This window comes from Salmo salar, chromosome ssa15 (genome assembly GCF_905237065.1).
Source record: "Salmo salar chromosome ssa15, Ssal_v3.1, whole genome shotgun sequence".
Lineage (NCBI taxonomy): Eukaryota > Metazoa > Chordata > Actinopteri > Salmoniformes > Salmonidae > Salmo > Salmo salar.
In genome coordinates, this window is record NC_059456.1 from 33,624,323 (window position 1) to 33,637,858 (window position 13,536).

At 43.9% G+C, this 13,536-nt stretch overlaps 1 protein-coding gene across 3 annotated transcripts in view; it reads left to right on the top strand.

Annotated features, from left to right (window-relative positions):
• Nucleotides 1–289: 289 nt before the first annotated feature.
• LOC106571295 (ankyrin repeat domain-containing protein 6) overlaps nucleotides 290–13,536 on the top strand; it is a 34,041-nt gene continuing 20,794 nt past the window's right edge. For 2 of the 3 annotated variants that reach the window (XM_014144200.2, XM_014144202.2), the window contains exon 1: nucleotides 291–710. The gene's annotated coding sequence lies outside the window, so the exon portion shown is untranslated. Of the gene's footprint in view, nucleotides 711–13,536 lie in introns of all 3 variants that reach the window. The other variant, XM_045695638.1, reaches the window with a different exon arrangement.

The following is a 13,536-nucleotide window of genomic DNA, read 5'->3' on the forward strand; positions in this document are numbered from 1 at the left end:
TGTTTGTGTAGGATAATGTAAAATGTGCTGAAAAACCACCCATGTAACAATCTGCTACCTCAGTTTGTAGTTCAAGTAAACATTATGATCCAGATTTGGATAATCTTGCATGCCCCAATTACCTAATTTAGGTGCTTGTTCAGTAGGATTTTGCAAAACTGATTGTTGGTTAATGAAATACCCTCTTTCAGACCCAGAGAAAACAGTTGTTAAAATGGCTGGTTAATAAATAACTAGGGTGGTAGAGTGTAGACAGTAAGGAATTTCATAGCATGAGGAGCCTGTTGAGCATACAACTGAAATGACAGGGATTGCCTTTCACTTTCTAGTAGGAAATAAAGTGACTGGCCAGTGACACGGTTGACGCGTACTGGACTGTGTCTCTTTCCAAACAGTTGAATCTTATCAGCGCTCCTTCATTTCACCTCATTAACAGAGGCTGTCACGAGCTATTGATATGCAAATTGGACTGAACGGGCGGTAGTGTCAAGACATACTCGGACGGAGTTTACTTGGGACTCAGTGCGCGTCGCTGCGGACCCTATGTTTTTACTCTCTGCCTGGATAAACGGAGCCATCGACGTCGCCTCAAGTTTCTTGTTACTTTTAAATACCCCGCACCGCGTCTCGTGCTTGGAATTGGGTTTATCTCCAAAGGATTTGTAATCGGACCGAGAGTTCGTCTGGGGAATTACGCGCGGAACATTTTGGTATGAGCTTAATATCTGCTACTTTTTCAGTTTTGTGTAGGCTGATGATGGGTTTTTCTAGCGTGTTCTCTATTCTCTAAATTCATTAATAAATATAATATTTGGTTTCTTTTTTAATCATGTTCAATCTGAGACCTGTGTAGCCTAGGCTGTTTTGATCAAATTAGATTTGTTTTGCCATTTGGATTATTGACAATTTGAGACAGAAATTGATGCCTTTTCAACCGTTTTATGCAGAAGGGGACCACCCTTGTCTGGCTCCTAGATGGGTAGCCTCCCTAGTAGAATTCCACGTGCCTATGGGTAGCCTACCTGCCACTATGTCATATAAATCCAAATTAATAAAATAGTTTATTTCAGAACGTGAATGCCCTATCTTACATTGGGTGGAGAGAAAGGGAGAAAGTTCCAGATAGAGTGGATAGTTGAAGAAGCTAGGAGGTATATCAAAGGAAAATGCAGAGATGGCCTAATTTTGCATATCGGTGGAATGTAAGAGGAGCTTGTAAGTAAGGGCCTTATCATTATAAATTGCAGGTCGAAGGTAATTACTGTGTTACAAGGAAATAATGAGCAGAAATCCCTCTAGGCTGTACAAAACTCACTTTAATAGAACGTTTATATAAATGTAAAGGGGAAATTCCACTGTAACAGAGTGACACTGTATGTGTGTCAAACAAAAAAACAATGATTGAAACTTAAACAAACCATATAACTCTCTGCACGATGACTACTTTTAGCAGTTTTTCTCACTCTGTAAGGAGGCTACTCAGAATTTCCCTCAACCATCTTAAACTTCTGACATTAGCCATCATAGAGGGATCATAACTTTCTTCTGGGTTTCATATCAGAGGAAATAATATGGTTTTCATTTAGCTTGAAATAATATCCCAATCAATGTTAATACAGAATGAGTGATTTGAATTATGTTTTCTGAGGGTGCTGAATAGGCCTAGTGTCTTGACTTCACTCTTCAGTCTTGTGCTTATCATGAAAGCGTTCATGCATGTAGTCTGTGTGTGTAGGAGTTGCCTAGATGTCTCCCTCGCCTGGCCTTCTGCTGGGTTCCCTGGGGAGCTGATTAGCGGGGCAGTGTGATTTAGAGGTCAGTGGGGCACCAGGTGTGTAATGGGGAAATGATTACCCATAATGGAAGGGGGCCCATTAAATTCATATGAGATCAGGAAACCAGAGATTATTTTTTACATTGATTACGGTTTTTCTTCCCAGGTGGTGAGACAATGCCTATTATCAGCGTACAAGATAAGTGCTAAGGAAGGAGCCATTTTATGATGGGCTACTAGCCAACTACTGCTCAATGTTTTGTCTTTTTAATTGACATTTTAGGGAATGCAAGTCTAATGGGGAGATTGTAAAACAGAAGTGCACTTTTAGACATAAATCATTTTGTAAATTGGTCTTTACTTGGGATTTAATAGGAGCTCAAGCTGCCTAGTGGGCCATTGAAGGAGCAAGTGAATAGCCTGGTAGCACAATAAAGAAAGATTTCTTCAGTCTTTTGCCTAGCAGGGGATCTAAACCTCTATTGGTTTCTTGAAACAATAAATGCTTGTCATTACCCACAGCTCCTTGCTCTTTCAGCACAGTCAAATCTGCTACCATTAAGTGCAGATAACTGAAGAATATAGAAAATATTGGTCCTTCCTTTCAGAGGCAAGCTGAACAGAGAAGCTGTTAACAAAGCAGTGGTAGCAGGGGGAGTGAGTGTTCTCTTCTGGGGAGCAGGGTGGGCTGCCCCTCAGCTCACACATTAACATTCATTAGTCCTCTCCAGCTGGAGACTGGGTGGCAAGGCTGGCAGTCCAGCCGTGCACTTGTTATTGTGTGTGTCTGTGCCTTTGTGTCTGTATGTGAGGAGACCGAAAGAGAGAGATGTGTGTTTGACTGACTGTTTGTGTGTGTGTGTGTGTGTGTGTGTGTGTGTGTGTGTGTGTGTGTGTGTGTGTGTGTGTGTGTGTGTGTGTGTGTGTGTGTGTGTGTGTGTGTGTGTGTGTGTGTGTGTGTGTGTGTGTGTGTGTGTGTGTGTGTGTGTGTGAGAAAGTGTGTATTTAATGTAACTCATGGGTGGAGAAAATCTTTGTAGACTAAAGCACTAAAAGGAAAGCCTCCATCTGACTAACACAAGTGGCCTTTTCTGTTCAGTGGTCCAGGACAATGAATCCAAATCAGATGATTATGATGACTTGATTGGCCAATCTAGAGTCTTTGGTCAGTACAGTAGCTTCCCACAGCTTGAAGTGTGTGTATTACTATGTCAGTGCTGGTCTTGTAACGACAACATCCTAAACCTCACTTATTCATTGTCAGTGTCTGCTGGTAATAACTTTGATGTTGAGATTCTAAGTGCTATATGATGACCAAGATAAAGAGGTTTTCTTATGACCTTGTATCTGGAAGGAAATGTTTTGTAGTCATATTTCCCAAGACTAGAAGGTCACTAGGAGTTCAGTCATTGGCCTTTTATTTGGATTAGGACCAACTGTCAGCCTAGAACCCTTTCCATCAAGATACCATCATTATCTGAGGGGTATTAAAACCTGTTAGGGACAGACGTTCCGCTAGCGGAACGCCTCACCAATATCCAATGGTAGAGCGTGGCGCGAAATACAAATACCTAAAAAATGCTATAACTTCAATTTCTCAAACATATGACTATTTTACACCATTTTAAAGACAAGACTCTCGTTAATCTAACCACATTATCAGATTTCAAAAAGGCTTTACAGCGAAAGCAAAACATTAGATTATGTCAGGAGAGTACCCTGCCAAAAATAATCACACAGCCATTTTCACAGCAAGCATATATGTCACAAAAACCAAAACCACAGCTAAATGCAGCACTAACCTTTGATGATCTTCATCAGATGACACTCCTAGGACATTATGTTATACAATACATGCATGTTTTGTTCAATCAAGTTCATATTTATATCAAAAACCAGCTTTTTACATTAGCATGTGATGTTCAGAACTAGCAAACTTCCGGTGAATTTACTAAATTACTCACGATAAACGTTGACAAAAAACATAACAATTATTTTAAGAATTATAGATACAGAACTCCTTTATGCAATCGCGGTGTCAGATTTTAAAATAGCTTTTCAGCGAAAGCACATTTTGCAATATTCTGAGTACATAGCCCGGCCATCATGGCTAGCTAATTTGACACCCACAAAGTTTGGCCCTCACCAAACTCAGAAAGAAATGACGAAACAGTCCGTTAAGGTGCACAGACTATACTAGAAACAACCACCCACAAAAACCTGTGAAAACAATCACAACTAAATATGGCCTCCAATTAGAGACAACAACAACCAGCTTCTTCTAATTGGAGGTCATTGACAAAACTCACATAGAAATAGAAAAGCTAGATTTAAACATAGAAATAAGAAAACTAGAACCTAAACCCACAATACCCAAACACACAAAACAAACACCCCCCCTGCCACGCCCTGACCAACTATAATGACAAATAACCCCTTTTACTGGTCAGGACGTGACAGTACAAAACTATTCTTGAAAAAAGGATGGGGGCAATATTTCAGACACCTGGCAAGAGCAACGCTGCAGGGCCTTATACGGAGAGTGAGTCATAGGATGCTACCTCCACCTGAGAATGCACAAGCAGAGCACAGGATGGAGCCGCTCCATCCAAAGGTGCAGACCCTTAATGCACCTTAAACAAAAACCCCACAAAACAACCCCAAACTTAAAGGGAGGGAAGGGAGGGTGGCTACCGTCAATGACGGTCCCTGTGCTACACCCCCCCTTCCCAATCCTCCCACTACGGAGGTGGCTCTGGCTCTGGGCATAGCTCCGTTCAGAAAACTCTAGACTGCACGGCATTGCTGGAGACTCCGGGCTGAAGGGCGTCCCTGAAGGCTCCTGGCTGAGGAGCGTCGCTGGAGACTCAGGGCTGAGGAGCGTCGCTGGAGACTCAGGGCTGAGGAGCGTCACTGGAGACTCAGGGCTGAGGAGCGTCGCTGGAGACATGGCTGAGGAGCGTCGCTGGAGACTCAGGGCTGAGGAGCGTCTCTGCAGGCTCCGGACTGTAGGCCGTCTCTGCAGGCTCCGGACTGTAGGCCGTCTCTGCAGGCTCCGGACTGTAGGCCGTCTCTGCAGGCTCCGGACTGTAGGCCGTCTCTGCAGGCTCCGGCCTGTAGGACGTCTCTGCAGGCTCCGGACTGTAGGCCGTCTCTGCAGGCTCCGGACTGTAGGCCGTCTCTGCAGGCTCCGGACTGTAGGCCGTCTCTGCAGGCTCCGGACTGTAGGCCGTCTCTGCAGGCTCCCCACTGTAGGCTGTCTCTGCAGGCTCCGGACTGTAGGCCGTCTCTGTAAGTAAGTAAGGGCAGACGCACTGGGGGCCTGATGTGTGGGGCTGGCTTTGGAGGTGCCAGACTAGTGACACGCACCTCAAGGCTAGTGCGGAGAGCAGGAACAGGACGTACTGGACTGGGCAGACGCACTGGAGGCCTGATGCGTGGGTCTAGCTTTGGAGGCGCCAGAACAGTAACACGCACCACAGGGCTAGTGCGAGGAGCAGGAACAGGACGTACCGGACTGGGCAGACGCACTGGAGGCCTGATGCGTGGGGCTGGCTTTGGAGGTGCCAGACTAGTGACACGCACCTCAAGGCTAGTGCGGAGAGCAGGAACAGGACGTACTGGGCTGGACAGGTGCACTGGAGGAAGAGTATGAGGAGCAGGAACAGGATACACTGGGCCATGGACCCTCACCGGCGGTCTGATGCTTGCAACTTGCATCACCGGTCCTGGCTCGATGCTGGCTCTAGCCTGACACCTGTGAGGAGCTTTTACCGAGCGCACCGGGCTGTAGCTGCGCACTGGCGATACCGTGCGTATCCCCGCATAACGTGGTGCTTGCTTGATCCGTCGCTCCCCATAGTAAGCACAGGTGCTCCTTCGTGCCCTTTCCGCCAGTACCTCTCTCCGGAATCTCGCGTCAAGCTCCTCGCTTGATTCCTTGACTGGCTCGTTTTTGCTACACGGCGCTCTCCTGTACGCCCGGGAAGTTAGGTCAGGGCTCCACCCTGACTTAGCCCAACTCCCCGTATATAATAACTACAATGACAAATAACCCCTTTTACTGGTCAGGATGTGACACAGGGTGTCTGTAGTGACGCCTCAAGCACTGAGATGCAGTGCCTTAGACCGCTGCGCCACTCAGGAGCCATACAACATGACCCCAGCATTATCTCCAATCTCACATCTGGCAGCCATCAATCACACACAGAACAGCTTCATTATCACTGTCCAACGGCCTCAGAGTAACAACAGCACACTAGCTAGCCTTGAGCATGTTCTTGCCTCAAGGCAGGGATGGGCAACTTTGATGGGGGTCGGGACCACAAAAATCTGAACTCATCATGAGGGACTGCAGTTGCTCGCAGGCTGACATGGGCTAATTGACTGACTGTCAGTGACTAACATAACCAGATAACAACTGCTGATGCACAACACCATTTAGAAAGTGCACCTGGTGTATTCTAAATCGCAACAGTATGTTGAGACCGACTGATTTTTTTTGGGGGGGGGTTTATCTGAGGGCCTGCCCATCCCTGCCCATCCCTGCCTCAAGGCTTAGAGCCAATTTATGCTTTATCTGAAAATGTGGTTGAAGGAGCCGTATGGATGGTATGATGCAATTGCGGGGCCTTCAGAGGCACACAGAGGCCAAATTGCGCTTCGTACCGCTTCGCCGTGCAACTCTCAAATTTTGTAACATTGTGGCGCACAAAAAGTATGAATGCCCTGACTTCTGCAGAGGACATATCACCGTAAATCCTGCACAGCCAATGCAGACCTCGGATTTGCCGTGCAGCGCCTTTTAGGCTACACTCACAAGTTGCCCAAAATATACATTCAGAATTGTTCCTTTGATAGTATTTGATAGTTGTATGATCTTGGAGTGATTATTTTGATATAAAAAAAAGAAAAAGATTGTTACCATACAACTTTGAGTGACACCATGACAACAATCAAAAGATCCTCCCCTCAGAAATGAACTCCTTAAACTATGTCAACGGTCCCCGAGGCGCCAACCCTGGAAGGACCAGGGCTAAAGGCTGAAATAGATTTGGGGATTAGCGAACGGGTCAAAGTTTTGATTTAATCTGGTTTTCGCTCTCTCTCTCTCTTTCTCCTGTCTTCTATTTCTTCTCTCTCTCGCTCGCTCTCTGCTGGAGGTGGTGTGGGGAAAGACAGATGGCTGAGTTTGACTAAATCCAGGGCTGGGGAGCCAATCCTGCTCTGCACTGAACACTCGTCTCAGTCATCATCCAATCACGTCGCTGATCCCCGTTCCAAAACCCACTGGGGAACACCCCTCCAGCATGCCAGATAATTCGATAGATCACTATTCTTTGGGGTCAGACTCTTGTCTCTGCTAACTTCATTACAGACAACAAAGCTGCTTGACCCAAAGGGGGCCCGGCCGGCCCGGCAGCCCACTGAGTTAGTGAAACTGCTCTAGCAGATGCCCTGACACAGAGAAAAAACAAGCATGGTCTTCTCTTCCAATCCAGAGACTCATCTCATCTTTCTGTGGCTGTATGGCTTCTTATGTAACCCCCTGTGTCCCCACAGGCGCTAGCTCTGGAAGGTTTATGTAAGAGTAGAGAGAGATCATCTCTGGTACAGTAAAGGTACAGCTGGTCCAGAACATGAAAGGTTAACTCCCTGTGTGAGGCTAGGCTATGCCCCAGAGCGTGCTAAAGAAATACATACTCTTGTTGTGATGAGGTGGATGGATGTGAGCTTAAACAAATGAAGGGAGAAAATGCCCTCACCAATGGGAATGTTAGACAACCGCCGGAGGCTTAGAATTCTAAGACACAATTGCGTGTTCATTCTAGCATGTTGGTTCTATGTCACATTGTGTGGATGTAATGTTGTTGTTTGGAGCGGCTCCATCCTGTGCTCTGCTATGTGCATGTCTCAGGTGGAGGTGAGCATCACTATGACTCACTCTCCAGTAAATGAAGGCCCTGCAGCGTTGGCTCGCTCCCCATACTGTTTCTGTTGCCAGGTGTCTGAAAATATTGCCCCCCCCCCCCTGGGAAATCCTTTGTTTCTGTCAACAAGAATAGTGTTTGTGGGGTTTGTCACGTTTAAAAGCACACTGTGTAATGTAATAGTAGTAGAAGTTGGGTGTTGTGATGCCATAGCAACACTAGTTTCACTTATCTAGTTCATGTTAGCTATTTTGAACATGGGTAAAAAATGCACTTCTTTCATAGTTACACCAATATTAGGGGTGTTGGCAGCGATAGAGAGTTGCTTCCTTGCAACTGTCTCTTTCAGCCTGCTCATAAGCCAGTACCCTGTTTCCTTACTGCTTGCAGCTATATTGATCCTACATTTTTGTTCGATATTCTTAAAACCTCCAACAATTGTCTTATTTTGTCATACAACAGTCTTGAAATCCTCACACTTACCAACAACTTCAGTGGAGTCTAGAACTGAGAACCTTTGAGTAGCAGAATTTCTGACATGCTTCATAAATATCAAGTACTGTGCACTTATTCAGGTGTGTAGTTTTCTCACTTCTTGGCAGCTGACAACTGACCCTTTAATTCGGACAAAGTTACATTGATGATTAAGAGCAGGAAAATATATAGCTAGTAGTGTTACAACTTGAGACTTTTTGACTATGTAGTATATTTAGGTCTGTAGGCTGCTACATACAGTAAGTGATTCTAACATGTATTGACTCAGGGGTGTGAATACTTAGGAAGTTAGGTATTTCATTTTCAATACATTTTCAAACATTTCTAAAAACATGTTCTCACTTTGTCATTATGGGGTATTGTTTATAGATGGGTGAGAAAAAAACATATTTTTAATCCATTTTAAATTCCAGCTGTAACAAAACAAAATGTGGAATAAGTCAGTGGGTATGAATACTCACCATCCCATATTGCAATATTTTTAATAGAATTTAAATCAGTTCAAGAAGGATTCCTTTCATTGTGTAATAACATAGTCATACAATTGGTGTAGACATGAACTTGGTCAATAGTTTAATCAGATGTGACATTTGTTCATTTCTGTGGGTCAAAATCCTCAAAGTATGGACAATTTCAGCCACCCAGCTCTTCGCTTTCACTAGGTTTTCTTCTATCTCTAAACAAATGTAGCCAAGAGTCTTGAAACATGTCTGATGTCTGAACTACAGCATAGGCTAATGCATGGCAGTGACCCACGGTTTAGAGAGTTATGCCTGGGAGTATTTTGTCTTACCTCTTGTTGTTGCTATTTGACAGTTTAAGGAATAAACAGCATTCTAAAACATTCCAACGTGTTCAAGCTAGTTTGGTGATGACCAGCCTCCTTTAATAGGTTTGACCCCTGTATCACCTCAGTGTCCAAGACAATCCCACCTATCTTCCCATTGGTGTGGATGGAGACCTTCTGGAGACCTGACTTTCCCTCAGATTCACTAGATGCCTCGCTGCCAATCCAGGAATAGATCATACTACACTGAGGGAGGAGAGGGTTAAATCTAGCAGTCGTAAAACATGCCTGTATGAAAAGAAGTTGTTTTTCAGTTCGTCTGATTTTGAAGAAAAAAACATGTCCCCAGGGCCTCCTCGCTCTCAAAACTGGTCTGAAAAACAAAGGGAGCTTGGCATTTTTTAAAAAGTTTTGAACCGAGTCCTGAGTTCCTGAAAGGTTCGCACAAAAGCCCAGTTGCCTAGCTGCATGTGAGTAGCCCTGCTCTGCCAGCCTTTTTGTGTGGCTATCTGGCTGAACAGACCTCTTATGGAGACCCACAAGAATGCAGAGGGGGAGAGACTTTCTCCCTGCTTCATTTTATTAATTTCTCAGCTGGCAGGAGGGAGTCATTAAAATGTTACCATAGTGCATTTAGCAACCATTTTAAACTCAAAGAAATGGTCTCTCAAAAGTATGCAGAGAACTCTTTGACTATTTCTAGCACATTCCATCCTGATACATAGAATAGTAATTTGGGCATAGGCATACGTTTTCTTTTGAATACGACCTTTTCACCTATTCACATTTGAAATGTCTAAGTTAAAGTGTCCCTTGTCAACGAAAAACCCATCAACCCAAATCCATCTACAGTTGTGTGTTGAAGTGTCCATGCATGACATTCTGTAGAGTCAAAGGGTGTAAAACATAGCTTTTCTCACCCTGGGTGGGGTGCATACAACACTGACTAACCCCCCTCAGGACCTTTCATTTTGACTCTCTATAGATAAAGCGGTCTGGAATGTCTTTACCTGTTAGACCCAGACAGAGGAGTTGGCTTCCTCCTTCAGAAGCTTCAGTGTGATCAAATCATTGACAGTTTTATAGCTGTGTGTGGAATGAGGTGTTGGTTAGTATCTCTCCCTCTTGGACTCTCCAGTCAGACTTTTAAATATTGGCTTCATGAAAGCAGAGCTCTCTATCTGATTCTAATGGATTTAAGGTTGAATGCTTGTCTGGAGGATATTCCCCTGTTCAGATTTGAATTTGAAACATGGCATATTTGGGAACCGAAAGTATTTGTTATTCTTCTGTTTTAAAGTGACAGAAGATTAGAGGACAGCAAGATGGGCTAGTTGTGCATAATAGATAATGAAGGGTTATAGAAAAAGCACAGTGTTTTCTAAACGCCGCAGCAGTTTTGGGTCTGCTATGCTTGTTAGACTTGTTAATGCTTATCCTAGCGTGATCACCCTTGGCCTGACAAGCATAGTTCCACATGACGGCTACTGTACTGTTTGATCAGAATTATAGCCTACGTGTGGTAACTATCTTCAATGAGGTCACCCTGGTGTTCAATAAAAAGGACCTGACTTCAATTTCCTATCATTTTAACGTGACATCTGTGGTACATCCAGGAATATCTTTACAAAGAATATAAAATGAATAGCATTGCAATGCATTCACTGTGCAATGGGTCATTTAAACCAGAGTAGAGAGTTTAATTTTTAGATAGATATATTTTTATATTTTCATAGATTTAATGATGTTGGCCTGTAGCAATGCAGAACTCTGAAATGACTGTTCCAGTGAACCAACAATAATACTGTCTGTCACTGTTAGTATGGTGTACAGTGTACATCACACGTGCAAAACTGTATTTCTGTGTGTGTCCGCGTGCGTGCGTGTGCATGCATGTTTGTGTGAGATACTTTATTTGTAGAGAAATGATTTCAACACACTACAGCCATTAGAGTAGTTGTCAAACAGTGGTGGAAAAAGTACCCAATCATCATACTTGAGTAAAAGTAAATATACCTTAATAGAAAATGAGTCAAGTAAAAGTGAAAGTCACCCGGTAAAATACTACTTGAGTAAAAGTCTAAAAGTATTTGGTTTTAAATATACTTAAAAATCTAAAGTAAATGTAATTTCTAAAATATACTTAAGTATCAAACATAAAAGTATAAATCCTTTCAAATTCCTTATATTAAGCAAACCAGATGGCAACATTTTCTTGTTTATTTAATTTACGTATAGCCAGTGGCACACTCTAACATTCAGAGATTTACAAACAAAGCATGTGTGTTTAGTGAGTCCTCCAGATCAGAGGCAGTAGGGATGACCAGGGATATTTTCTTGATAAGATGAGAATTTAACAATTTTCCGGTCCTGCTAAGTATTCAAAATGTAGTGATTACGTTTGGGTGTCAGGAAAAATGTATGGAGTAAAAAGTACATTATTTTCTTTAGGAATGTAGTGAAGTAAAAGTAAAAGTTGTCAAAAATGTAAATAGTGGCCTCCTGGGTGGCACAGTGGTCTAAGGCACTGCATCGCAGTGCTAGCTGTGCCACAGGAGACTCTGGGTTTGAGCCCAGGCTCTGTCGCAGCCGGCCGCGACCGGGAGGCCCATGGGGCAGCGCACAATTGGCCCAGCGTTGTCTGGGTTAGGGAGAGTTTGGCCGGCAGGGATATCCTTGTCTCATCGCGCACTAGCGACTCCTGTGGCGGGCCGGGGCAGTGCACACTGACCAGGTCGCTAGGTGTATGGTGTTTCCTCCGACACATTGGTGCGGTTGGCTTCCGGGTTGGATGCGCGCTGTGTCAAGAAGCAGTGCGGCTTGGTTGGGTTGTGTTTGAGGACGCATGGCTCTCGACCTTCGCCTCTCCCGAGTCCGTACGGGAGTTGCAGCGATGAGAAAAGACAGTAACTACTAACAATTGGATACCACGAAATTGGGGAGAAAAAAAAATATATAAATAGTAAAGTAAGTACTAATACCCCAAAAAACAACTTAAGTAGTACTTTAAAGTATTTTTACTTAATTACTTTACACAACTGTTGTCAAAGTAGATTAGACTCAGGAATCTGATGGGACATGCCTCTTCCTCTCCAGATCGGAGCTGAACAATGAGTGTTCACAGAAAAATAGTTATGACTGTGTCACGACCGTCGTTTAAATAACTGGACCAAGGCGCAGCGTGAGTAGAGTTCCACATTTTATTGCTCGTGAAACTTAAAAAAACCCAAACAAAGATATAACGATCGTGCAAAACATAGCGCACAAAGGCACTCACACAAAACAATATCCCACAACGCAGGTGGGAAAAGGGACACACTAAGTATGATATTCAGCTGCCTCCAATTGGGAACCACACTCACACACCAACATAGAACTATAATAACTAGAAAACCCCCCTAGTCACGCTCTGACCTATTACACCATAGAGAACCCCGAGGGCTCTCTATGGTCAGGGAGTGACAGGCTGTTTGTTCGGAATCTCTCACTTCCTCTAGAAAGAGGGCTAATTGAGCTAATAATGAGCTCAGGTTGGTCTCATGTTTCAGAGTCGTATCCTTGGACTTGTAAGGTGCCTTCGGAACAAGAGAATCTCATGAGACGAGATGGAACAGCCCTGTCTGATACCATTATTCCCACTTAGATTTTAAATTTAATTCCCCAAACAACAGTTCTTTATGACAGTGACATTTGAAGTTAACTTAGAGAGGAACAGACAGTTAATAGGTGAAGTTGTGCCCTGGCCCCTCCCTTCCTTTCGTAATGGTTGACAGAAGTCAGAGATTACACAGAGCTGGGTGCCGTTAGCTGTGTCAGGATGCACCCACCTTGATTAGAGGCACCTGAAAGGGATCTTTAATCGGTGAGCTATATCATACTCACCAACATTAATCCAGTTAATTGGGTCCAGGCATTGGAGGTGTGAGGGACTGTAAGAAACTCCATTAAAGCCACACTGGTAGAGGAGCAGGCCAGCTCCTTTTTTCTCACTCTGCACCAAGGGGCCAGGATAAAAGGCCTCTGAGCCCTCAGAAGCTCCCACTGAGAAGAGATGAAACCCTCGCTTCCAGCCAGCAGAACCCAGAACAACCATATGGGGATTAGATAGGTATCTAGCGTATATCCCTGATGAAACAGATGTTTTGAAGTGTTTCAACAGACTTATGATCTATGGCTGCAGTATAGCCTGCTTGTCTAAGTTATTTAGCCCTTCAAAGAGATTTATCTAGACTCTCTGTTTAAGTTGATAGGAGGTGGGGCTAAAGGAGACAGACCAAACTATCATTAAGACATAGCATGACTTGTTTGGTTATTTTGTCCCCCTCTGTTCTCTCTTAGCTATAGGTGGTGCCTGTGAAATAGGTGTGACCGAAACCTTATAGTAGGTGTGCTGGACCAAGCGGTAGACTGAGATTCCTTAGCATTACATAATTAGGACCTGTACTTTACAGGATTACATGGTGGGCTATTTCATAATGTAATGCTGTTTCTCCTTGGTATATATATTCAGCTGTCCCTGGAATAGAGGTCGACCGATTATGATTTTTCAA